This window comes from Oryctolagus cuniculus, chromosome 11 (assembly GCF_964237555.1).
Source record: "Oryctolagus cuniculus chromosome 11, mOryCun1.1, whole genome shotgun sequence".
Taxonomy (NCBI): Eukaryota; Metazoa; Chordata; class Mammalia; order Lagomorpha; family Leporidae; genus Oryctolagus; species Oryctolagus cuniculus.
This window is the reverse complement of record NC_091442.1, coordinates 107,663,187-107,686,747: the sequence shown is the minus strand read 5'-3', so window position 1 is coordinate 107,686,747 and position 23,561 is coordinate 107,663,187. Positions and strand designations below refer to the sequence as shown.

General features: G+C 46.2%; 1 protein-coding gene across 6 annotated transcripts in view; it reads left to right on the top strand.

Moving 5' to 3' along the window:
• The first annotated feature begins 22,071 nt into the window (after positions 1–22,071).
• SLC41A2 (solute carrier family 41 member 2) overlaps positions 22,072–23,561 on the top strand; it is a 140,713-nt gene continuing 139,223 nt past the window's right edge. For 3 of the 6 annotated variants that reach the window (XM_051846056.2, XM_051846064.2, XM_051846066.2), the window contains exon 1: positions 22,540–22,693. The gene's annotated coding sequence lies outside the window, so the exon portion shown is untranslated. Of the gene's footprint in view, positions 22,291–22,539; positions 22,795–23,561 lie in introns of those variants that run through there. The other 3 variants (XM_051846057.2, XM_051846058.2, XM_051846059.2) reach the window with 3 other exon arrangements.

The following is a 23,561-nucleotide window of genomic DNA, read 5'->3' as shown; positions in this document are numbered from 1 at the left end:
CATGGCCACAAGAGCTGGGGCGGTGCCAGTCTAAGCCAGGAGATTCTTCCAGGTCTCCCACATGGGTACAGGGGCCCAAGGACTTGGGCCATCTTCTACTGCTTTCCCAGGCCATAGCAGAGAGTTGGGTTGGAAGTGGAGCAGCCGGGACTCGAACCAGCACCCATATGAGATGCCAGCACTGTAGGCAGCAGCTTTACCCACTACACCACAGCACTGGCCCCTGTTTTTTTTTTTTTAAACAAAATATTTTTTCTGTGGCACTGGCACCCTGGGTTCTAGTCCTGGTTGGGGCGCCGGATTCTGTCCCAGTTACTCCTCTTCCAGTCCAGCTCTCTGCTGTGGCCCAGGAAGGCAGTGGAGGATGGCCCACGTGCTTGGGCCCTGCACCCACATGGGAGACCGGGAGGAGGCACCTGGCTCCTAGCTGGCCGCAACACGCCGGCCATAGCAGCCACTTGGGGGGTGAACCAACGGAAAAAGGAAGACCTTTCTCTCTGTCTCTCTCTCTCGCTGTCTAACTCTGCCTGTCCAAAAACAAAAACAAACAAAAAAACCAAAAAAATTTTTTTAAAGATTTATTTTATTTATTTGAAATACAGAGTTACAGAGAGAGGTGGAGACAGAGAGTTCTTCCATCCGCTGGTTCACTCCCCAGATGGCCACAAAGGCAGGGGGCTGAGCCAATCTGAAGCCAGGAGCCAGGAGCTTCTTCCTGGTCTCCCACGTGGGTGCAGGGGCCCAAGGACTTGGGCCATCTTTTACTGCTTTCCCAGGTCATAGCAGAGAGCTGGATCAGAAGAGGAGCAGCCGGGACTAGAACCAGCGCCTGTATGGGATGCTGGTGATTCAGGCCAGGGCTTTAACCCATTGTACCACAGCACCAGCCCCAATACTTATTTGAAAGGCAGAGCTACAGAGGGAAAGATGAGAGACAGAGAATAAGATCTTCCATCTGCTTCTTTGCTTCCTAAATGGTTGCAATGGCCAGCACTGGGCCAGGACGAAACCACAGTCCAGGAGCTTCATCCAGGTCTCCCACATAATTGACATGGGGTAAGTATGTGGGCCATCCTCCACTGCTTACCCCGTTGCATCAGCCCAGAGCTGGAACGCAAATTGGGTATCTGGGACTTGAACCTGCACTCTGATTGGATGCTGGCATTACAAGTTGCTTAACCTGCTGTCCCATGATGCCAGCCCCCCTCTTTGTTCTTTTAACAGCCTTTACTGACCACCACATTATGCCCAGACCCCTGTGCTTTGGGAAAAATGGAAGAAGCAGAAATCTTTTATTTTTATTTTTTTGACAGGCAGAGTGGACAGTGTGAGAGAGAGAGAGAGAGACACAGAGAAAGGTCTTCCTTTTGCCGTTGGTTCACCCTCCAATGGCCACTGCGGCTGGCACGCTGCGGCCGGCGCATCGCGCTGATCCGAAGCCAGAAGCCAGGTGCTTATCCTGGTCTCCCATGGGGTGCAGGGCCCAAGCACTTGGGCCATCCTCCACTGCACTCCCTGGCTACAGCAGAGAGTTGGCCTGGAAGAGGGGCAACTGGGACAGAATCCGGCGCCTCAACCGGGACTAGAACCCGGTGTGCCGGCGCCGCAAGGTGGAGGATTAGCCTAGTGAGCCGCGGCGCTGGCCAGAAGCAGAAATCTTACACCACACTTTTCTGCTCGTTTCTGACAGAGCAGCTCTGGGGTGAGCCAGGCGTGGATGACATCAAGTCTCTGACCACTCATGTAACTGCTGTGACTCGGGCAGAGCACTGTCTGAACCTGTTTCCTGCTCTGTGAAATCAGATCATAACAATTCAGAGTATTGTCCTAAGAGACAAAAGAGGAAAAGTTGTAAAAGTATGTAATGATACTGGCAATTGCATTGTTGTTATGAAAATAATTGCTTAACAATATTTTATAACCAACTTACAAAATTTAAGTCACATGGAATTTTGTGGGGAGGATGGGGGCTGGTGCTGAGGCTTACTGGGTAAAGCACCACCTGCAATGCCAGCGTCCCATATGGGTGCGAGTTCAAGTCTGGGTGCAGCTCTGACAGTTGCGGTCATTTGGGAAGTGAATCAGCAGATGGAAGACTCTCTCTCTCTCTCTCTCTCTCTCTCTCTCTGCCTCTCAGCTCTGGCTGTTGCTGCCATTTTGGAAGTGAACCAGTGGATGGAAGACTTCTCTCTCTTCCTCTGCCTCTCTGTAACTCTGCCTTTCAAATAAATAAATCTTGAAAAAATCAAGAATTATGGGGGAAATGCCTGTAAGTACTGAGGAGGAAAACAATGATCGAGGGGTTTCAAGAGCTGATTTCACTCTCTCCCTCCCTCCTAGTTAATGCAGCTCTACTTGGAGACGGTTCAGGAGAGGAATAGTGCCTTTTTTAGTTTGTTCCAGCACTGATCTTGGAGTAGGCACATAGCTAACGCTCAATCCATATTTGATTAGTGAATGAACAAAGTAAGAGAAGTTGAACAATTGCATAATTGTTAATTAACTGCTTCATTTGTTGATCAGCCACTTCAGTAGACCTGGATGTCTACTTGTTCTAGTCCCTGGAAATGTCCTCAAGTTACTTTTGTGAATTGTTGATTGATTTATGAAGCACCACACAGACCCGCCCCCAACCCAGTTTCTAAGAATAGCTTAAAAATTAAGATAGTCAAATCTTGCCAAGGTAGAGAAGAAGATGGCCAACAGAGGCTGGCATTATGGTGCAGCTGGTTGAGCTGCTGACTTTAATGACCACCAGCATCTCATATAGGCACCTCTTCAAGTTCTAACTGCTCCATTTCTGATCCAGCTACCTGCTAATGTGCCTGGGAAAGCAGCAGAAGATGGGCCAAGTATCTGGGCCCCTGCTACCCATGTGGGAGCCCTGGATGGAATGCCAGGCTCCTGGCTTCAGCCTGGCCCAGCTCCAGCTGTTGCAGCCAGCTGGGGAGTGAACCAGTGGATGGAAGATCTGTCTGTCTCTCTCTCTATAATTCTGCCTTAGAAAGAGAGAGGAGAGAGAGAGAGAGAGAGAGAGAGAGAGAGAGAGAAGTTTTTACCAAGGAAGCAAGGAAAGTTTTTACCAAGATGCGCAGCAGTATTTAGACTCCCTCCTGGCTGATGATGTTAATCAGAAAAAGTTTTGTAAAATATGAAAGTGCTATTAGTTTGGATGTTTAATGGTCCCCTATAAGCCCGTGTGTTAAAAGTCCAGTGCCCAGGCCGGTGCCGCGGCTCAATAGGCTAATCCTCCGCCTGCGGCACCGGCACCCTGGGTTCTAGTCCCGGTTGAGGCACTGGATTCTGTCCTGGTTGCCCCTCTTCCAGGCCAGCTCTCTGCTGTGGCCCGGGAGGGCAGTGGAGGATGGCCCAAGTGCTTGGGCCCTGCACCGGCATGGGAGACCAGGATAAGCACCTGGCTCCTGGCTTCGGATCAGCGCGGTGTACCAGCCGCAGCGGCCATTGAGGGGTGAACCAATGGAAAAAAGGAAGACCTTTCTCTCTGTCTCTCTCTCTCTCAGTGTCCACTCTGCCTGTCAAAAAAAAAAAAAAAAAAAAAAAAAAAAAAAAAAAAAAAAGTCCTGTGCCCAGAGTCTTCTGTAATGATACTCAGTAGGTGGAAACAATCCATTTCTGGGTTTTGAAGGTGAGGTCTTTGGGAAGTGATTGGATTGTGTTGTTAGAGGGGAGTCCCATGGTTAAATCCTGGTGCCCTGATGAGAAAACACCTGGACATAGACAGACATTAACACTTCTTGCCATATGATGCTCTGGGCTGCCTCAGGTCTGTACCAACAAGAACACCATCTCAGGTGCAAACCATTGGCAGCTTGCTTGAATTTGGACTGTGAATCTCCAGAACCATGGGCCATTTGGACCATCATAAACCTCCTTACTGTTTAGAGGTATTTGACTCATATATTACATTGTAGTAATAAAAGGTGACTAATTCAGAGGATAAATAGAAAGCATAATTTTCTCACTTTTAATCTTTTAAAAAGATAGTTGAATGTTTAAAGCAAAAAATATACATGGAATTTATAATACATGTAGAAAATTTAGAACAAAAATACCAAAACAGATGGAAGTAATAAATGAAAGTATTCTGTTTTAAGGGTCTTGCTGATAGACAGGAAACAGACGAGATCTGAGGTAGATAGCCAGGGACCAAGAGCTCAAGTGTCCCAAGTCTAATGGGCAGAAGGAAACTCAGCCTGAAGTCCAGAGGAGAACTCAAGCCTGGTGTACAGAAGGACATGCCTGGACAAAATGCCTCCACTACTCAAGAACAAGACAGAGAAACTATAAGCAAAATAGGATGTGGTTACAGCTAGGCCTGTCCAGCTCCAGATGGCAACTCTCCAGCAGCAAGGTCATTGGTGACTGGCAAGTTTGCCAGACCCCGTACAAACTTGCTCACAGCCCAGGAGACATAAACCCCGAGGCAACTTACCCATACAGGTCATCTCTTCCGCCGAGAGCGTTTGCTTTTTACTTCATAAGCCATTTTTCTTGCTCACCTTCCATTGTCGACACTCCTTATTCTTCTTAGTCATGGAACACTAACCTGAACAGCTAGAAGCACAGGCTCCAGTGTTTTCACAGGGTTTGAATGTAGATGGTGGTAAGTTAAAAATGTATATTGTAAGGGCAGGCATTGTGGGACAGCAGATTAAGCCACTGCTTGAGATGTCTACCTCTCACATTGGAGCACCTGGTTCAAGTCCTGGCTACTCCATGACTCCTATCCAGCTTCCTACTAATATACCTGGGAGGCAGAGGATGATGGCTCAAGTACTTCAGTTCCTGCTACCCACATAAGAGACCTGGATGGAGTTCAGGGTTCCCGGCTTTGGCTTGGCCTAGCTGAGGCTATTGCAGACATATGGGGAGTGAACCAGCACATGGAAGATTCTCTCTCTCTCTCTGTCCCTCCCTTTCACTACACATTTTTAAAATGCATATTGTAAATACTGAAGCAACTATTAAAAATTTAAAAGATGGATATCTGATCACCAATGATGAAGATAAAATGGAGTCATAAAATAAATTAATCCCAAAAGAAACATGATAAATGTTAAAGAGGGACAATGAACAGGTGGTACAAACAGAAAAAAAAAATAGCGTAGCAGATGTGAGCTATACCCATATCAGTAATTACATTAGATGTAAATTGGTGTCCTACTCCATTCAAGCTACTATAACAAAATGCCATATGCTAAGTAGCTAAAAAAAGAGTAGAAATGTAGGGGCTGTCATTGTTATACAGTGGGCTAATCTCACTATATACTAAGATGGCTAAAATTTAAGACTAGAAATACCATGTTGGTGAGAATGGGAAGTATGAATGGTGTTCTCAACTGTGAGTGATTTTGCCCCAAAAAAACATTTGACAATACCTGGAGACATTTTTGATCATCACCATTAGAAGAGCGCTAATAAAATCTAATGGGATGCTTTCTACTAAGCCTTCTACAAAGACAAGACAGCCCTCAGAAGGAAGCATTAGCCGGGCTAACATGTCACTAGTGCTGAGGCTGAGATATCTTGGAAGAACTGGAACACTCCGTTTCTGGTGGGAAACCACCAGAATAGTATAGCAATTTAAGTAAAGAGATGAGCACTTTCTTATAAGCATACACTTACCCTGTGACGCAGCAACTTGAGGACAGCCTCCAGCCAGCCCCACCTCCGGTACCTATATCTTTTGTAATCCCTTCCTCTTGAGTGTGGCTGAACCTGAACCTGTTGAATTGCTTATAATGAATAGACTATGGAAAAAGGAATGGGATGTTAACTTGTAATGTTAAGCTGCAAAGAGAATGTGAATTCTTCTTGCTCTGAAAGAGGCTAGCTGGTGCCTTGTGGTTACCCTATGGGGAATTCTACATGGTAGGAACTGAGTTAGCCTCCTCCCAATACCCAGGCAGGAGCTGGGGCTCTTGGTTCAATGCCCAAAGGAACTGAATCTCGCCAGTTCCTTGTTTGAGTTGCTAGCATGAGAGGGCTTGATGAAACCACAGCACCTACCAACAGTTTGACTGCAGCCTTTTGAGAGACTTGGAGCCAGAGGCATCAAATTAAGCCACGCCAGATTTCTGACCTAAGGAACTGTGAGGTAAGTATTGTTTTTAAGCCCAAAATTTTGAAGTTATTTGTTACAGTGTAGTAGAGAACTAAAACAATTCCAAAGAAATAGAAATAGATTTCTACACAAAGTGTTGTAGGTGAAAATGTTCATAGCAAGTTTATTTATAATAGCTAAGGGAAATAAGATAATTGTTTATCAGTTGGTAAATGAATAAACAAATTTTGGTGTTTCTGTATAGTGGAATACTATTTGGCAAATGAAAAATCCAAACTATTGATACCTGCAACAACAAAGATGAATTTATTTAAAAAATTTATTTATGTATATGAAAGGCAGAGTTACAGACAGAGTCTAGAGAGAGACAGAGAGAGATCATCCATCTGCAGATTCATTCCCTAAGTGGCCACAAGGGTCAGGGTTGGGCCAATCCCAAGCCAGGAGCCAACAGCTTCATCTAGATCTCCCACTTGGGATATCCTCTGCTGATTTTCTGGATCCATAGCAGGAATCCAGATAGGAAGTGGAGTAGCTGAGACTCAAACTGGCACCCACATGGAATGCAGGTATTGCCGGCCTCTGCTCCACAATGCCAGACCCAATCATATTAATTTTTGATGGTAGTAATAATATGGTTTTTGTAAAAACTACTATGTGAATATACAAGAGCAAGTAAATAATTCGGTATGGAAATCTCAGATTTTTTTATGTGAGGAAAAAAAATAAGTTCTCTGCTCTGCCCCCATAATCTTAAACTTGAACTGGTAATATGTGTGTAAATCTCTTATTCCCTTTTTTTCTTTTTAATGGGGCAGATGTTTGGCAAAGCAGTTAAGACCCCACTTGGGATGCCCACATGCCATAACAGAGTGCCTGGTTCAAGTGCAGCTTCCTCTGCTTCTGAATGAGCTTCATGCTAAGTGCACCCTGGAAGGCAGCAGATGATGGCTCAAGTAGTCGGGTCCCTGCCATCCATGTAGAAGACCAGAGTTGAGTTCCAGATTTTATGGGGTTGACCCAGCCTGGCTATTTCAGGCATCTGGGGAGTAAATAAGAAGATAGAATATGTCTTCTCTCTCTCCCTTTGAAATAAAAAATAAACATTTAAAATTACATATGTCATAGTTGCTTCCATTGGAAAGTCTAGGAGCCATGACATCCCTGCAGAACAAGTGTCTCTGACCCCTGACTAGGACCTCTAAATACCATTCCACTAAATGAAATGAGATTTTTAAATGAGTGGCTGATTGCAGATCTGCATTAAGAAACACAAACTTAAGATCTTTTGGGATGTCAGAAATCAAGGAAGCTCTCAAATATTATTGGTGTCAAGTGAAAAGGAATGCAGAGCTAACTCCAAGGGACTGCCACTAGCCAAAATTGGGACAACCAGAACGTCAAGAAAAAAAGTCTGTAATTGAGTAGACCAAATGAAACAAACACACAACTCCTTGATAATAATGAAAAAAAAAAATGAAAAGAGCCTGAAATTTAAAAAAACTCTCTTAAGTCACTTCTGCCAATTTTTAGAACCAAAACTTCCTGCTCTGAAAATTAGTAAATGTCAACACATGCATTTGCTCTGCTTTTATTGTAAAGAACTGTATCAAATAGCTGATGTTGGAAGTTCTTACAGAATTATTCTAAGTAACTGATTCTGACTGGACCACAGGGTGAGTGAATCATTTTGTAAGAAGGAAATAGTGAATCAAGGGAACCAACATCACTGGATGTTAAAATGACCACGGGAAATGTCGACTGGGAGTTGCACAATGAATAGACCAAGCTGATGTGATATTTCCAAAATTGCTTAAAGCTGGGATTGTGCCCCTGTTGTAAAGTTTAGGTAGTACACAGTGCCACCTACCAGTTTTCTTGCCAAGAGAAACACACGACAACCTTTAGTTCTGACCACCATTTTATAGGAACCACGAGGAATAGAGGGACAAGTGAAACTGATCCAGGAAGCAATCAGACAACTCTACAATGTGGGAAATCATGTAAGAAAAATGCTTTATTCTACTGGGAAATAATATAAAAAGGAAAATGAACTATTACAAATTTTAAGATACTTCCAAGGCATATCCATGTAAGAAACTTGTTAATTATATTATGGGGAAGCCCTCATCATAAGAGAACTGAAACTGCACTTGGTAGCTGATGGGCTGTTTTCTGTTTTGTTTTGTTTTTGTTTTTGACAGGCAGAGTTAGACAGCGAGAGAGAGAGACAGAGAGAAAGGTCTTCCTTTTTCTGTTGGTTCACCCCCCAAGTGGGCGCTACGGATGGTGTGTTGCGGCCAGCCAGGAGCCAGGTGCTTCCTCCTGGTCTCCCATGTGGTGCAGGGCCCAAGGACCTGGGCCATCCACCACTGCACTCCCGGGCCACAGCAGAGAGCTGGCCTGGAAGAGGAGCAAATGGGGCAGAGTCCGGTGCCCCAGCTGGGACTAGAACTCGGGGTGCCAGCACCGCAGGCGGAGGATTAGCCTAGTGAGCTGCGGCGCCAGCCTGATTGGCTATTTCTTGAAACTTTTTTCAGAAATTGGAAAAGGGGTGGGTGTTGTGGTGCAGTGGGTTAAGAAACCACTTGGGACCTGGGGAAGCTGGCATCCCATGGTGGAGTTCCTGGGATGGAGTTCTGCCTCGGATTCCTGTCCAGCTTCCAGCTAATCCACCTGTCAGGCAGCAGATGACTGCTCAAGTACTTGAGTCCCTGCTGTTAATGAGGGGGACCTGGATGATGGAGTTCCAGGCTCCTGGCTTTGGCCTGTCCCAGCCCTGGCTGTTGGCAGCTATTTGGGGAGTCAACCAGCAGGTGGAAGATCTCTCTCTCTCTTTCTGCCTTTTAAATAAAAATGAATAACTTTTTAAACATTTATTTATTTTATTTGAAAGGCAGAGTTAGAGAGAAAGGGAGAGATAGAAAGAGATCTTCCATCCACTTGTTCACTCCCTAAATGGCTGAAACCAGGCGCCTGGAACTCCATCCAAGTTTTCCATGTGGGTACAGGGGCCCAAGCCATCTTTTTTTTTTTTTTTTTTTTTTGACAGGCAGAGTGGACAGTGAGAGAGAGAGACAGAGAGAAAGGTCTTCCTTTTGCCGTTGGTTCACCCTCCAATGGCCGCCATGGCCGGGGCGCTGCGGCTGGCGCACCACGCTGATCCGATGGCAGGAGCCAGGTGCTTCTCCTGGTCTCCCATGGGGTACAGGGCCCAAGCACTTGGGCCATCCTCCACTGCACTCCCGGGCCATAGCAGAGAGCTGGACTGGAAGAGGGGCAACCGGGACAGAATCCGGCACCCCGACCGGGACTAGAACCCGGTGTGCCGGTGCCGCAAGGCAGAGGATTAGCCTAGTGAGCCGCGGCGCCAGCCATTGAGCCATCTTTTGATGCTTTCCCAGGTGCATTAGCAGGGAGCTGGATATGAAATGGAGCAGCTGGGACTTGAACCAGTGTTCATATGGGATGCTGGCATTCCAGGCAGCGGCTTTATCTGCTGTGTTGCAACGCTGCCTCCTAAATCAGTATTTTTTCTAAAAGAAATTGGCAATGAAGGAGATAGGTTTGGCATCTGAAAGTTGAAATGTAAAACAAACCAACTTGAGTCATAGGCTCAAGCTGAGATAAGGGGAATAGAATGATTCTAATTGGTTTAACTCAACCAGGCCCCACTCCTGTAGCTGCAGGTGGGTGGGATTAATCCTCCCAGAAGGCACAGCTGTATGGTAGAGGGAAGGTGCAGAGGGAATGGGAGGCACCCACAATGTCTACCACAGTCAATAATATTTGGCATTTATAAGTGGAGATTTTTCTAAAAGCTTCATTCTTTGTCTTCAGGGGACTAACCAAGCTGATTATTTATGCTGGTAAATTTTCAGATTGCTATTACCTGCTCCCAGGCCCTTAGGAACAATTATCTACTTAATTTAATTACCCAATTTTGCAAATCAAAACTATTTTATCTCTAGAGACATGCATACTTATGATGAAAATTATAGTTTAATTATATTACCAAGTATTTATTTTGGTTAACTCATAATCCATTTTGATCCTGTGGATAAAAATCAAACATTTGTGTCAAAGAAATGCTTTGTTTTCTAGCAAAATAGAAATCTGGTTGGTGTTGGGGACAGGATATTATTTCTGGTAGACTTCAGTGGTCTCTAGAGCAGTCATCTCAAACCAGAGAAACTTTGTTTCTCTGCCTCCTTTGCTGGAATTTAAAATTATTGTTTTTCTAAGTGTTGAATTTTGTACTTAGTGCAAACATCATTTCATCTTCATTGTTATTGCCTGTGGCATAGCACAAATAAAATCTGTGTTAAATTTTGCTTATATCAATGAATCAGAAATGATGACATAGTAATTTTTTTTGACAGGCAGAGTGGACAGTGAGATAGAGAGAAAGAGAGAAAGGTCTTCCTTTTCCATTGGTTCACCCTTCATTGGCCACTGGGGCTGGCGCGCTGTGGCCAGCGCACCGCGCTGATCTGAAGCCAGGAGGAGCCAGGTGCCTCCTCCTGGTCTCCCATGTGGGTGCAGGGCTCAAGGACTTGGGCCATCCTCCACTGCCTTCCCGGGCCACAGTAGAGAGCTGGACTGGAAAAGGAGCAACTGGGACAGAATCTGGCGCCCCAACAGGGACTAGAACCTGCTGTGCCGGTGCCGCAGGCAGAGGATTAGCCTATTGAGCCGCGGCGCCGGCCTACATAGTATTTTAATAAGGGGTGAAAATGTGCATACACGTGAGAGACATCTGGTCTGCGCTGCTCTGGAAAAATACCTTAAATGGGATAATTTATACACAAAACAAGTTTATTGCTCAGAGTTTTGAAGTCTGAGGTATCTACAACAAGACTTCACCAGATCTGGTGTCCGTGGAGTGCTCTCTCTCTGCTTCAAATATGGTGCCTTCTTGTTGAGTTTCTCCCAAGGCAGAAGGTGTGATTAAGATCCCTGAAGTCTCTTTTAAAATGAAGCCCTCTGGCTCTGTGGCACAGTGGGTTAATGCCCTGGCCTGAAGCGCCGGCATCCCATATGGGCACAGGTTCTAGTCCCAGCTGCTTCTCTTCGGATCCAGTTCTCTGCTATAGCTTGGGAAAGCAGTAGAAGATGGCCCAAGTCCTTGGGCCCCTGCACCTGCGTGGGAGACCTGGAAGAAGCTCTTGGCTCCTGGCTTCAGATCGCCGCAGCTCTGGCATTACAGCCAGTTGGAGAGTGAACCATCAGATGGAAGACTTCTCTCCCTGTCTCTACCTCTCTCTGTAACTCTGCCTGTCAAATAAATAAAATAAATCTTTAAAAAAAGGAGCCTCCATGACCTACTCACATTCCTAAGGCCCTGCCTCTTAATACTATCACTGTGGAGCTAGGCTGCCACATGAGAATTTTCAGGACAGACATTCAGACTGTAGCAGGGGAAGCCATTTTCTTTGTGTAGTTCATTGATTTTTGATCAAAAGTATTTTTTGCATTTTAATTGAGTTTACTGATTTTCATGCCCTTTAAATTCTTCTATTGGATCAACTTTCCAGGCTCTTACTGTACAAAATAGGTTATCTAGGACTGGGCTGTCAGTATCAAAAAATATTTAGGAGATATGAGTATAATTAGGCCACTGTCTGTGCATTCTGATGATACTGTTTTATGCAATGGTTGGCATACAATCTGATACAAACAATCAGACTTCATACAGGGTTCAGTCATGGGAGAGGACTGGGAGGAAACACTAGTTTTTTGTTTTTTGGCTTTTTTATTTTTACATTAGCAAATGGTGTACAGTTTGTTCTGTTTCCTATTTCTCATCCCACGTGGCCTCTTTTTCTTCTGTCTCATGTTAAGAATCTTTTTGCAAGTTTACCCTGATTACAACCTGTTGCAGGGTCTCCCACTTGTTGTCCAGGACAAAGAGAACTCAATTATTTTAAAACAAATACATTCATGCGGTCACAATAGCTGTGTTCACTTTGAAGCTGCCCCAAACAGACCACCTACATATTGGCTACAGGTCCCTGTTTCCTTTAGCCAAGGATACACAAGGTGTCAGAAGGAGGGGATACAGAGAACTGGAGTACAAAGAGTACCACTTTGGATGTCTTCCTCTCTGGGTTGGTGAGAGTCTGCCCAAGGAGCTCACAATGTCTTTATTGCTCCATCTTGATTTTTGGTAACTTTTTAACTTTTATATAATTTTGAATTTACAGCCAAATAGCAAATTGTACAAGGCACTACAAAAAGTTGGTGGAAAACAGAATTAAAAGATAAAATGTGGGTTTTTTTTTTGGCATGAAAAATTTTGAAATTCATACATTTGAGGAATCTTGGAAAAAGTTTATGGCAAATGATATTATAAAAGAACTGCATAGATTTGAAAATTTGTCTAATGTTACTCAGTTTAGGTCTGTCTGCCATTTTCTCATGATTTGATTCAGATTATACATTTTGAGCCAGTGTGATGTTAGGTCCTTGTAATGCAGTGCATCAGGAGACACATAAGGTGGATTTGTCTCACTGTGGATTTGTGATGTTAACTTTGCTCTGTTAAGGTGATATCCATGGGTTTCTGCACTGTGAAATTACTGCTGTGCTCTTTGTAATTAAGATGTATTTGCGGCTAGATACACAAACATACGCTCCTTTATTAAGCTTTCACTTTCTAACTTTTGTATCTAATGATTAATGATTTTCTCTTTCATTTACTCTTTATTTCTTGGTCTTTTACTGTGAAGTAGAACTTCCTCTTCTCCTATTTACTTATACATTGACTTATTTATATCTATTTTTTAAATTGTTTATTTACTTTCTTTGAGAGACAGGTACAGAGATAGAGAGAGCTCTCCCACCTGCTGGTTCACTCCCCAAATGCCTGAAACAGCCAAGGCTGGGCCAGGCCGAAGCTGGGAGCCAGGAACTCAACCTGGGTTGCCCAGATGTACAGCAGGGACTTGAGCTATCACCTGCCGCCTCCTACAGTACACATTAGCAGGAGGCTGGAATGGAGATCGCAGCTGGGACCTAAACCCAGGCACTCTTATAGGGGATGCAGGTGTCCTGAGTGGCATTTTTGTCACTGGGCAAAATGCCTGTCCCTAATTTCAATTTTGACTCATGAATTTTTATTGTATCTGTTTGAATCCATTACCATTATGATTTATTTTGACACTACAATTGCTCCAGTGCTCTCTTTCAACCTACAAATGTCCCCGTCATTCTTTCAGCATTACTTCATTTCTGGTGCAACAAGCTATTTCGGGTCCATTTTCTACTTTTCCCACCCCAGCCCCGGAATCAGTGTTTGCTTCAAGGTGCACCGGTTCCTTTTGGGGTGGAGAATGGTATTGAGAAAGTAAGATCTGCAAGCTTTGTGTGCACCTGCTACCAATGTGTCCTCCTCTCACAGTAGAAGGCAAGGACACACACATTTCTGCATGTACCGTCATTTATTTCTCTATCTACTTGCTTCTCTATATTTTAAAACTTCAACACTGAGAAACCTGAAGTAGCATGCCAGCTTACATAGGTCATACAGCCAGTTACTAAATTATTTGTATTTTTGTGAGCTGGCTATAGCTTGAAATCAGCAATAGAATATTTATACCAAGCAACTGGCACATATTACAAACCAAGATTTATTTCTCCCTAGAGAACAAGTTTAGCAGAATACCACTGGAAATACACTCCCCATATCCTCACTTTATTTATTCAGAATACTCAAAAATTGGTTTCAGAATTGGTCATGCATAACACTGTGAAAAGAAAATCTAGAGGTCAGTATTCATTACTAGTTTTTGTTTTTTTAATTGAAGCAGAGAGAGGAGAAAAAGAGAGAGTGAGAGAGAGCGATAGAGATCTCCCATTCACTGGCTGATTCCCCAAATGTTGGCCATGGTTGGGGCTGGGCCAGTGGCTGAGCATTCAATCCAGGTCTCCTACACTGTGAAAGGACCTTAATTACTTGAGACATCTGCACTGCCTCCCAGGCGGGAAGCTGGAGTCAGGAGCCAGAGTCAGGAATCTAACCCAGGCATCTGACATGAAACAGGCTGTCTTAACTGGTAGGCTAAAGGCTTGCTCCCCACAATTTTTTCTTTACAATTTTTCTGCAGGTAAAATTTACTACAGGGAATTACACAGATCTTACACATACAGTTTGAAGAGTTTTGCATTTAAACCACATGCCTATTAAGATACAGAATATTTCCAATGCTTCAGAAAGAGTTCCCTCATGCTTCTTTCTAGTCGATCTCCCCCTACCTAAAAGCCATTACTTGTTCTTTCTTCTCTTCTTAGTCTTTTTCTTCCTCTTCTTCCCCAACCCCTGTTTTGCTGTTATTTTTTTATTTGTTTGTTTGTTTGTTTTTGTTGCATCGTAGGTAAATGTTGCCTTTGCTAGAACTTCATCTGAATAGGATGACACAGCTGGTAAACATGATAATGCCCACCTCTACCGAGAGCTCGGTGTCCTAATCCCTGAAACTCAGGGTCTGTGAGTGTACGTGGCAAAGGAAATTAAGGTTGCAAGTGGAATGAGTGCTAATCAGGTGACGTCCTCCAGGCTGGGTGGGCCCAGTGTAATCACTAGGATCCTTCGAAGTAGAGGAGGGAGACAGGAGAGGGAGGGAAGAGCTGTGAGGACGGAAGCTGACTCAGAGGTGCTACATTCCTGTCTCTGAAGGTGGAGGAAGCGGCCGCTGGCCGAGGGCTAGGCTGCCTCCAGGAGCACACCCTGCTGTCACTTTGATTTTTGTCCAGAGACTCTTGTGGAAAACTGCAAAATAACAAATTTATGTGATTCTACGTCACGAGAGTTATGGTAATTTGTTACAGAAAAACTAGTATCTCTAGTTTTTTCCTGTCAGGACTCAGCATAACGTTGGTGATATTCGTCATTTTGTTGAGTGTATCCACAATCAGCTTCACTTCAGTGCTGAGTTCTGTCCTATTTGATGAAGCCACCCGTGTTAGTTTTTCCATTCCCCTGTAGAGCTGTCAGTTTCTTCCCAGTTTTGGACTACAATGATAGCATTATGGACAGTCTTCTACTAGTCTTTTTGTGGATAGATGTGTATCCATTTAAACAAATGGTTGGGGCCAGCGCTATGGTGCAGCGGGTTAACGCCCTGGCCTGAAGCGCCAGCATCCCATATGGGTGCTGGTTCGAGACCCAGCTGCTCCACTTCTGATTCAGCTCCCTCTTATGGCCTGGGAAAGCAACAGAAGATGGCCCAAGTCCTTGGGCCCCTGCACCCACGTGGGAGACCTGGAGGAAGCTCCTGGCTCCTACCTTCAGATGAGTACAGCTCTGGCCATTGCAGCCAATTGGGGAGTGAACCAGCGGATGGAAGACATCTCTCTCTCTCTCCCTCTCTTCTGTGTAACTCTGACTTTCAAATAAATAAATAAATCTTTTTTAAAAAAGAAAGCTGTTTATAGAAAAAAAATCCAACCAATCAGGCTAAGGAATCCAGAATAATGGAACATACTAAACACTAAAAATTAACTAATAATACTGCTAGCAGCACAATCAGAATGGAAAACCAAAATGCCAGTAGCGGCACCTCTAATCCTAAGGGAAGGTGAGTGTATACACATCCATTCATTCAATTCTGGAGGGAAATGATTGAGTATTCACTTTGGGCTACAGCAACAATTGTGCTAGCCTGAAACATAAAGAACCTGTTGGCAAACTAGCAGTAGATGCACAGATAAGTGAACCCTTTATGATCAAGCACTTTAAGGTGCTGTGATCATGTTATTCAATGCCTGTTGTGAAAACTAGGAGCAGAGACCTGTAAGTGCACCTCGTGGGTGTGCACCTGGGAAGGTTTCTGGAAGGATGGAGTGTCCTATTTAAAGAGAACAGCAGGTTCAAAGCCTGGAGGCAGGAACTCGTGGGCACAGTTGAAGAATGACAGGACGCATAAGAGGTAAGGACCATGACTTCAGCTTTCTCCGAGGTACATTCTAAAGCTATCAGGGTAGGGAACCCTTGCAGCAATACCATACAAATGTACGGAAAAGCAACCAATAGATGTCAGTCAGCAGTGCTCCAAAAGGATGCAAACGTCACACTGAAGCTCTTTCAATTACTCAAAAATTGCCCCCCCCCATGTAATTCCTCTGTCTAGTCTTTCCTATCCCTCTTCCTAAAATTTCTCTTGGCATAACTATTCCTTTATTTTTTTAAAAGATTTATTTATTTATTTGAAAGGTAGAGTTACAGAGAGGCAGAGGCAGATGCAAAGAGGGAGAGAGGTCTTCCGTTCTCTGGTTTACTCCCTAGATGGCCACAATAGCTGGAGCTGTGCTGATCCAAAGCCAGGAGCCTGGAGCTTCTTCCAGGTCTCCCACATGGGTGCAGGGGCCCAAGGACTAGGTCCATCTTCTACTGCTTTCCCAGGCCATAAGAGAGAGCTGGATCAGAAGTGGAGCTGCTGGACTCAAACCGGTACCCATTTGGGGTGATGGCACTGCCGGCAGCAGCTTTACTCACTAGGTCACAGCGCCGGCCCCTGACTATTTCTTTAAATCTCCTCCTAGAGCTCTTCCCTGCCCCTTCCCTGCCTTGCTCCCTTACTCTGGAAAATGCTTCTGCTCTGTACAACTACAGCGCCTCCAGCATTCCCGGCTTTGCTTCAGCTCCTGCTGAACGGCTTGTCTGTCTCTCCTCCCTGATAGACAATGCAGTGGTAAAGCTAAGTTTATTATCTTACAGATGTAGAATCTGAAGCACATTGTTGGCTAAAGCCCCACTTCCTCATCTATAAAGTAGGTCTGTACCTGTCTCAGAGAGTAGTTTGAGGATTGAATGAATTCATGTAAACAAGGCACTTAGAAAGGTAAGGCCTTGGTGCAGGTGTTGTGGCACAACACGTTAAGCTGCTGTTTACAATGCTGGCATTGCATATGGGTGCCAGTTTGTATCTTGGCTGCCTCACTTCTGTCCAGCTCTCTGCTAATGCACCTGGAAAAGCAGAAAAAGATGGCTCAAGTGCTTGGGCCCCTGCCACATACATGGGAGACCGTGGCTCCTGGCTTCAGTCTGATCCAGCCCTGGTCATTGCAGCCATCTGGGGAGTGACCCAGCTGATGAACAATCCCTCTATCTCTCCTTCTCTTTCTCTAACTCTATCTTTCAAATAAATAAATACATCTGAAAAAAAAAAAAAAAGAAAGAAAAGTTAGGCCCTACTAGGCACACCTGTCTCATGACTTTATTCTCATAGTGTTTTCCGTGACAGCCATGGCAACTCCAATCTCCTAGCTGTTGGAGCCAAAAATCTTGAAGGCATCCTGAACTCTCTCTCTCACATCCCACATTTACTCTGTTAGGAAAAGAGTTGCAGATCGGTGTCTCCTCACACAGGGCACCAAAATGTTAGGAAAAGAGGCAGTACGTGAATTTGTAGCCAAACCGAATTTATTCAGAGAAAATAAATCCGTAGAGGTGGGTGACCCAACTGCCCACATGCACATTGATGGAACACGTGGCAGAAGGCCCTGACCCCAAGGGGCTGTGCCTTTTTATATTTTAGGAGGGCTGGGGATGGGGATGGGCTAGGGGGCAGCAGGCAGAGGGGAATTTCTGAACTGGTCTTTCAAGTGTTCAGAGCAACTGGTCTTTCAGGTGGCTGTGAGGGGTGGGGTATGAAGGCAATAGGGTGTGAGACCCAATTGAGTTTCAAGGGCAAGGAATACATTCCAGCGTTTATCTCTTTTGGGCAATGAGGGAAAATGGCTGAGTCTTAGGTCCTTGTTCCATCATACTCTATTCTCAAAGGTGTGATCCAGAGTCCAGCCCCTTTCTCACTGCTTCTTGGGGATGAGCCTGGCCTCGGCCTCCATCCCTCTCACCTGCTTCCGCCCTTGTGTTGGGTAGTCAGTTCTCCAAGTGAGCTCACCCAAAACTACATCGGAGTGTGCTGCTTCTGCTCAGATCCTTTCAGTGGCTCCCATCTCGCTCAGAGTCAAAGCCACAGCCCTTAACAGGGGTCTGCTAGCCTCCTGCCCTGTCCCCAGCCACTTCTCTGACTGCATCTGCTACCATTCTCCCCTGGATTGCTTTGTTGCAGACACAACAGCAATTCTTAACTGTCCTTTCAATGCAACATACACACTTATGTCTCAGGACCTTTGTGCTTGCTGCATGTTCCCAGATATCAAAACTGCTCCCACTCCTTTCTGCTCAGCCCACCCAGGTCTCTCTGGATTACTGTACTGAACAGACCTTACTCTTCTCCAAACCTTTCCTACCCTTGCTCTGAACCTCATCATCTCTTTAATTCTGTTTTCTTTTCTGAGTAGTTATTGCCAGATGGCTCACATGGGCTGCACACTTTTGAATGATAGATTTTCTCTAATCCTTTTTCTTTGTGGACATTTTATATGATTTGTGGAGCCACTTTTTAGATAGTCCACACGATGGTTCTTGAACTTCATTGATTGTCAGAACTATCCACCAAGATTTTTAAAAATTATTTTTGTATTTTTGAGGAAAACAAAGACAGAGATATATAGAGAACTCCCCGTACCCCTGCTGGTCCACTCTAAATGCCTGCAATGCTAGAGCTGGAACAGGTTGAAGCTGGGAGCAAAGAACCTAATCTGGGTTTCCTATGTGGGTGACAGGAACTCAACTTCTTGAGCTATCACTTGCTGCTTCCCAGGGTCCACAATAGCAAGAAGAATCAGGAGCAGAACCAGGACTGGAACCCAGGTGTTCTAATATGGGGCATGCACATCCTAAACAGTGTTTTGTTGTTTTTTGGTTGTTTTTGTTTGTTTGTTTTTAAACTTATTTGAGAGGCAGAGTTACAGAGAAACAAATAGCCACAACGGCCTGAGCTGGGCTGATCTGAAGCCAGGAGCCAGGAGCTGCTTCTGGGTCTCCCACATGAATACAGGGGACCAAGCACTTGGGCCATCCTCCACTGCTTTCCAGGCCATAAGCAGAGAGTTGGATTAGAAGAGGAGCAGCCAGACAGGGACCAGCACCCACATGGGATGCCAGCACTGTAGGCAGAGGCTTAATCGACCACACCACAGCACTGGCTTCCCCCTAAGCAGTGTCTTAACTGCTGCACCCCACTGCCTCTCTTAAAATTTATTTTTATCTCAATCCAAGTCTCTACTTTGAGTTCCAGATTTATTTTCCAAATAAATTTGCAGAACTCATCTTGGATGATTCATAGAAACATCAAACTCAAGATACCTAAAGTAACTCAAACTTGACCTCTTCCAACCTCCTCCTCCACCATCTCCATTTCTGGGAACAGCATAAACTCAGGCTAGCAAGGTAGGAATTGTTTTGGACATTCTCGTCTCCTTCCATATGCAGTTGGTCAAGTCCTTACAGTTCTAACCCTGATCTATTTCTTGTATCACCATTTTACTCCTCATCTTTGTTGCCTGCAAACTGGACTTCTCATTCCCTCTGTCACTCCCTTCTCATTCATTCTCCACATTGCAGCAGGAATAATCTTTTACAAATACAGCTCTGATCATATCTGGATGGATTCCCTCCAACTCTTCAGCAGCTTCCTTTTGTCTTTAGGATAGAGTCCAAAGTCCTCAGCGTGGTCTTCAAGGGTCTGGAGCCCCAATTTCAGAATGGCCACCTCGCTCAAACCACAGTGGCCTTCTTCGGAGGCCGTCACTGGCAAAGCTGCTTCCTGTCAAGGGCTTTCAACCCCAGGATTCTCACAGCTACATGCACTCCCCTCTCCACCTTCTTCTCTCTCTCTTTTTTTTTTTTTTTTTTGTCTGACCTCCTCCTCCTTTTTCTTCAAGGCTCAGATTAAATGTCACTTCCTCAAGGAGATCTTGCTTACCCTCAGAGCAGACAAGTCCCTTTGTTCCAGACACTTTGATAGTTCCCAGGCTTTTCTCTACCAATCATCACAACAGAGATTACTCCACAGCCTCAATACCAAGCCACCTGCTTCATATTTTAAGGTGCCAGCTGTCAGGCAGACAGCAGTAATGTGATTGCTGTTTCCTGTACACACGAGGACCTAACTTTTCTTCACTCAGCTCCAGCTGGAGATATTTCCAGTGCTGAATTTTAATTGAGATTTGGAGTGTAACATATCTCAAAAATAGACTACAATGTGGTACAGAGAATGCAAATGTAAGAAGGTTGTTTGCCACATGCCGATCAATAAAACCAATGGACAGTCAAAACCATCAACTCAGAAAAAGCAAGGGCAGAGTTTTCTGCACCAGGAAAGGTTGGCCTCTCCTTGTACATGCTTGGGTTTAGAATTTTTTTTTTTAAGATTTATTTATTTATTTGAAAAAGCTACACAGAGAGAGAGAGAGAGGGAGAACTTTCATCCACTGGTTTTCTCCCCAAAATGGCTGCAACTGCTGGGGCTGGGCCAGGAACCAGGAACCAGGAGCCAGGAGCCAGAAGCCAGGAGCCAGGAGCCAGGAGCCTCCTTGGGGCCTCCTGGATGGGTGGCAGGGGCCAAAGCACTTGGACCATCTTCTGCTGGATGGGAAATGAACTGAGGTCTCTGGTGCCAATATGGAATGTGGGCTTTACCTGCTATGCCACAACACCAGCCCCTGGTGCAGAAATCTTGAAAGACTGCATGACCCAGGGGAGAAACATTTATTGGAACTTCTGGCAAACTTTCAAGAGTAGTTAATTACTTTCTGGTGATGTGTGGTTTAAAAAAAAACAACAGGAACAAAAACCAGCTGGAAATGCAGTTAAAGCAATGCTTTCTCATATCATAGGACAAAATTACAATGTAGATTAATGATCTTAATTAGCTTTATTTCTTTTCTAGAACCAGGCAACGCTTCATTCCATAAAATAGAATCTGTATTCCAATGAGCTGAGCACAGAAGGTTGGTTTTCTAAACAGAAAAAGGCTGAAGAAAACAGAGACAAAGAGTGGGGATGGGTCATTTCAAAGTTAGTTTTCTTGTAAGGCTGGGACAGGGAGACAAGACCTAGAAACATAATGAGTCAGTTAACATCAGGTTACTCCAGGTTGCCTGTTTTGTGTAAGGTTTAAGGCAAGTTATCATGCCAATAGAAACCAGCAGGCTTAGGAAATTTGGCTGTTGTCTTCTTTAATCCTGGTTCCTCCAAAGGTCAGATAAACAGCTTAGTGTCAGTCTGGTGATGGAAAACTTTAGCATGATCGACTCCATTTCAATTTTTAGCCTTGTACAGGAACTTAATGGAAATTGGCCTCTTTTAACTTATTTAACCTTCATGCTCCTTACATTTATATTTCTATAGGCATCAAAGACATCAGAATAGGTTGTTAAAAAAAAACATTACTGCAGGTGTAGGCTGTTGGCCTAGCAGCGATGAGGCTGGTTAGGACACCCACGTCCCATATTTGACTTCACGGGTTCGGATCCTGGCTCTGCTTCTGATCAACTTCCTGCTAATGAGCCCCTTATAGGCACCACGTGATGACTCAAGTTCTGAGCTCCTGATTTCAGCCTGAATTAGCCCTGGCTGTTCTTGGCATTCGGAGAGTGAACCAGTGGATGGAAGATCTGTCTCCCCGCCTTTCAAATTAAAACACAACCAAACAATAACCCCCCCCCCAACAAAATCATGTATTATTATTATTTTAAAAGCATTATTGGCTAAGAGTGATAGACACATCCTTCACCGGAGGTAAAGGTTAAAGAGTAAAGTTATATTGCAAAGCAGAAGGAAAAAAAAGTGGGTTAGTGTATGCTGGTGTCCTTTAGCGCCTGAAAAACTGCTAGGCAACTCCCGGCGCGACTTGGAAGCTCTGAGGGAAAGTGTCACCGGGTATGCCAGTTTTCAAAAAATAACAGTCTCCCCTCAGAATAAGTGACTGAAGTCTGACAGGTCCGTTTTGCTCCCTGGAGTATCCCCGGGCGCATCCCATTACTTGAATCGTGTACAATAGGTGCTCATTAAATAGCTGTTAAATAGAGGCGCTCTCACGGGCTCAGCTTTAACCCCAGGCTGCTCCGCCCGCCCCGGCCTGCGAGGGGCGGCGGCCGGCCGTGAACCTCACCGCCTACCGCTCCATCCCCTGCGCGCTCGGCGCGGCTCGCCGGAAACGCCTGCCCGGAGTCCCAGAGCCAGTCAGAGAAAAAGAAGCACAAACGCAGCCAAAGGCGGCCCCGAGTCTGAGAACAGAAACCAAGAGTCGTGGATCTCGGGGGGTTCATTCCTTGGAGCCGCCGCGGCTGTGGATGTGCGTGGGCTGCTGGGGGCGGGGGAAGGGTGGCAGCGGAAGGCGACGGCCCTTCTCTCCCGGGCCAGCTCCCCCTGAAAACCGGCCCTCCCTGTTGTCCAGACCGTCCCCGGCCGGCGTCGGTCAGGGCGAGGCCAAGGGTCTGGGAGGGGCGGCCGAGACCGCCCGGGTCGCCGCCCTGAGGGCCACATCAGCAGCCGTGCGCTTCCCCCTCGGGCGGCGGCGCGGCTGCGCCTGCGCGGGGCGACCGCACGGGGGCGGGGCGGCGGGGAGCTGGCGAGGTGGCGGGCGGCGGTCGCGGACGCCGGGGCTGGCTGTCAGCTCGGGGGTACCGCGGCGCGAGGAGGCGCTCGAAGGGGAAGGAGCAGCGGGCCGGGAGTCGTCGCTGGAGCCCGGGGATTAGGTGAATGCCGCTCCCCTCCCCGCCCCGCCCCGGGCGCCTTGGTTTGGTCTGGGGAGACGGCGTCCGCTCCCCTCACACCGCCCGCCTCTGCTCCGGGGCAGGTGATGGTGGTGGTGGTGGTGGGGGAGGTGTCGGCTGTGGTCGCGGCGCTGGGCTCTGGCGCATCCCGGGTACTGGTGGGAGGAGGGACCGAGAGCCTGGCGCGGGAGGGTGGGGGCGGCCCGAGCCTCAGCCCCCGCCGGCGGGCAGTGCCCGAGCCCGGCCCGCGCCTCTGCCGCCGCACCTCGGGCTGGGCACGGAGAGAGGCGTCGGCCCCGGAGCCAGGCCGGAGGGCGGGCTGCGGCCGAGGGGTGCGCTGGGAGGCGGGCCCCGATGGGGATGCTTCGAGGAGGCGCGGCCCTCCGCAGCGCCCCAGATCGCCTCGGCGCCGCATCTGTTGGTTTTCTCCGTGCCGGTGAGGCTTATCTCAATGAAATGGCTCCGGGGGCAGGATTCTAGATCGCATGTGCAATCTGTAGGAATCCGCACATAGACACATATGCGTGTGCATCGCATACCTCTGTCTAGTGCATAGATGCCCATCGCTGTTGGCAAATGATCCGTTTTTTTAAAAAATTTGAGATACCCATCACATACCGTAAAATTCGTGTGACTTTCGGGCTATTCACAAAAAGTTTCGCAGCTGTCAGCGCTATCCAGGACACTTCCATGACCTCCCAAAGAAACTTCATCCATCCGTAGTTACTCCGCGTTCCCCTTGGGCTCCACCCCCTGGCCACCCCAGACCTGCTTTGTTTCTGCGAGTTTGCCTGTGGAATTTTGCAGTGTCGTCACCTTGTGATTTTCTGTTGGTTATCGTTAATTATAG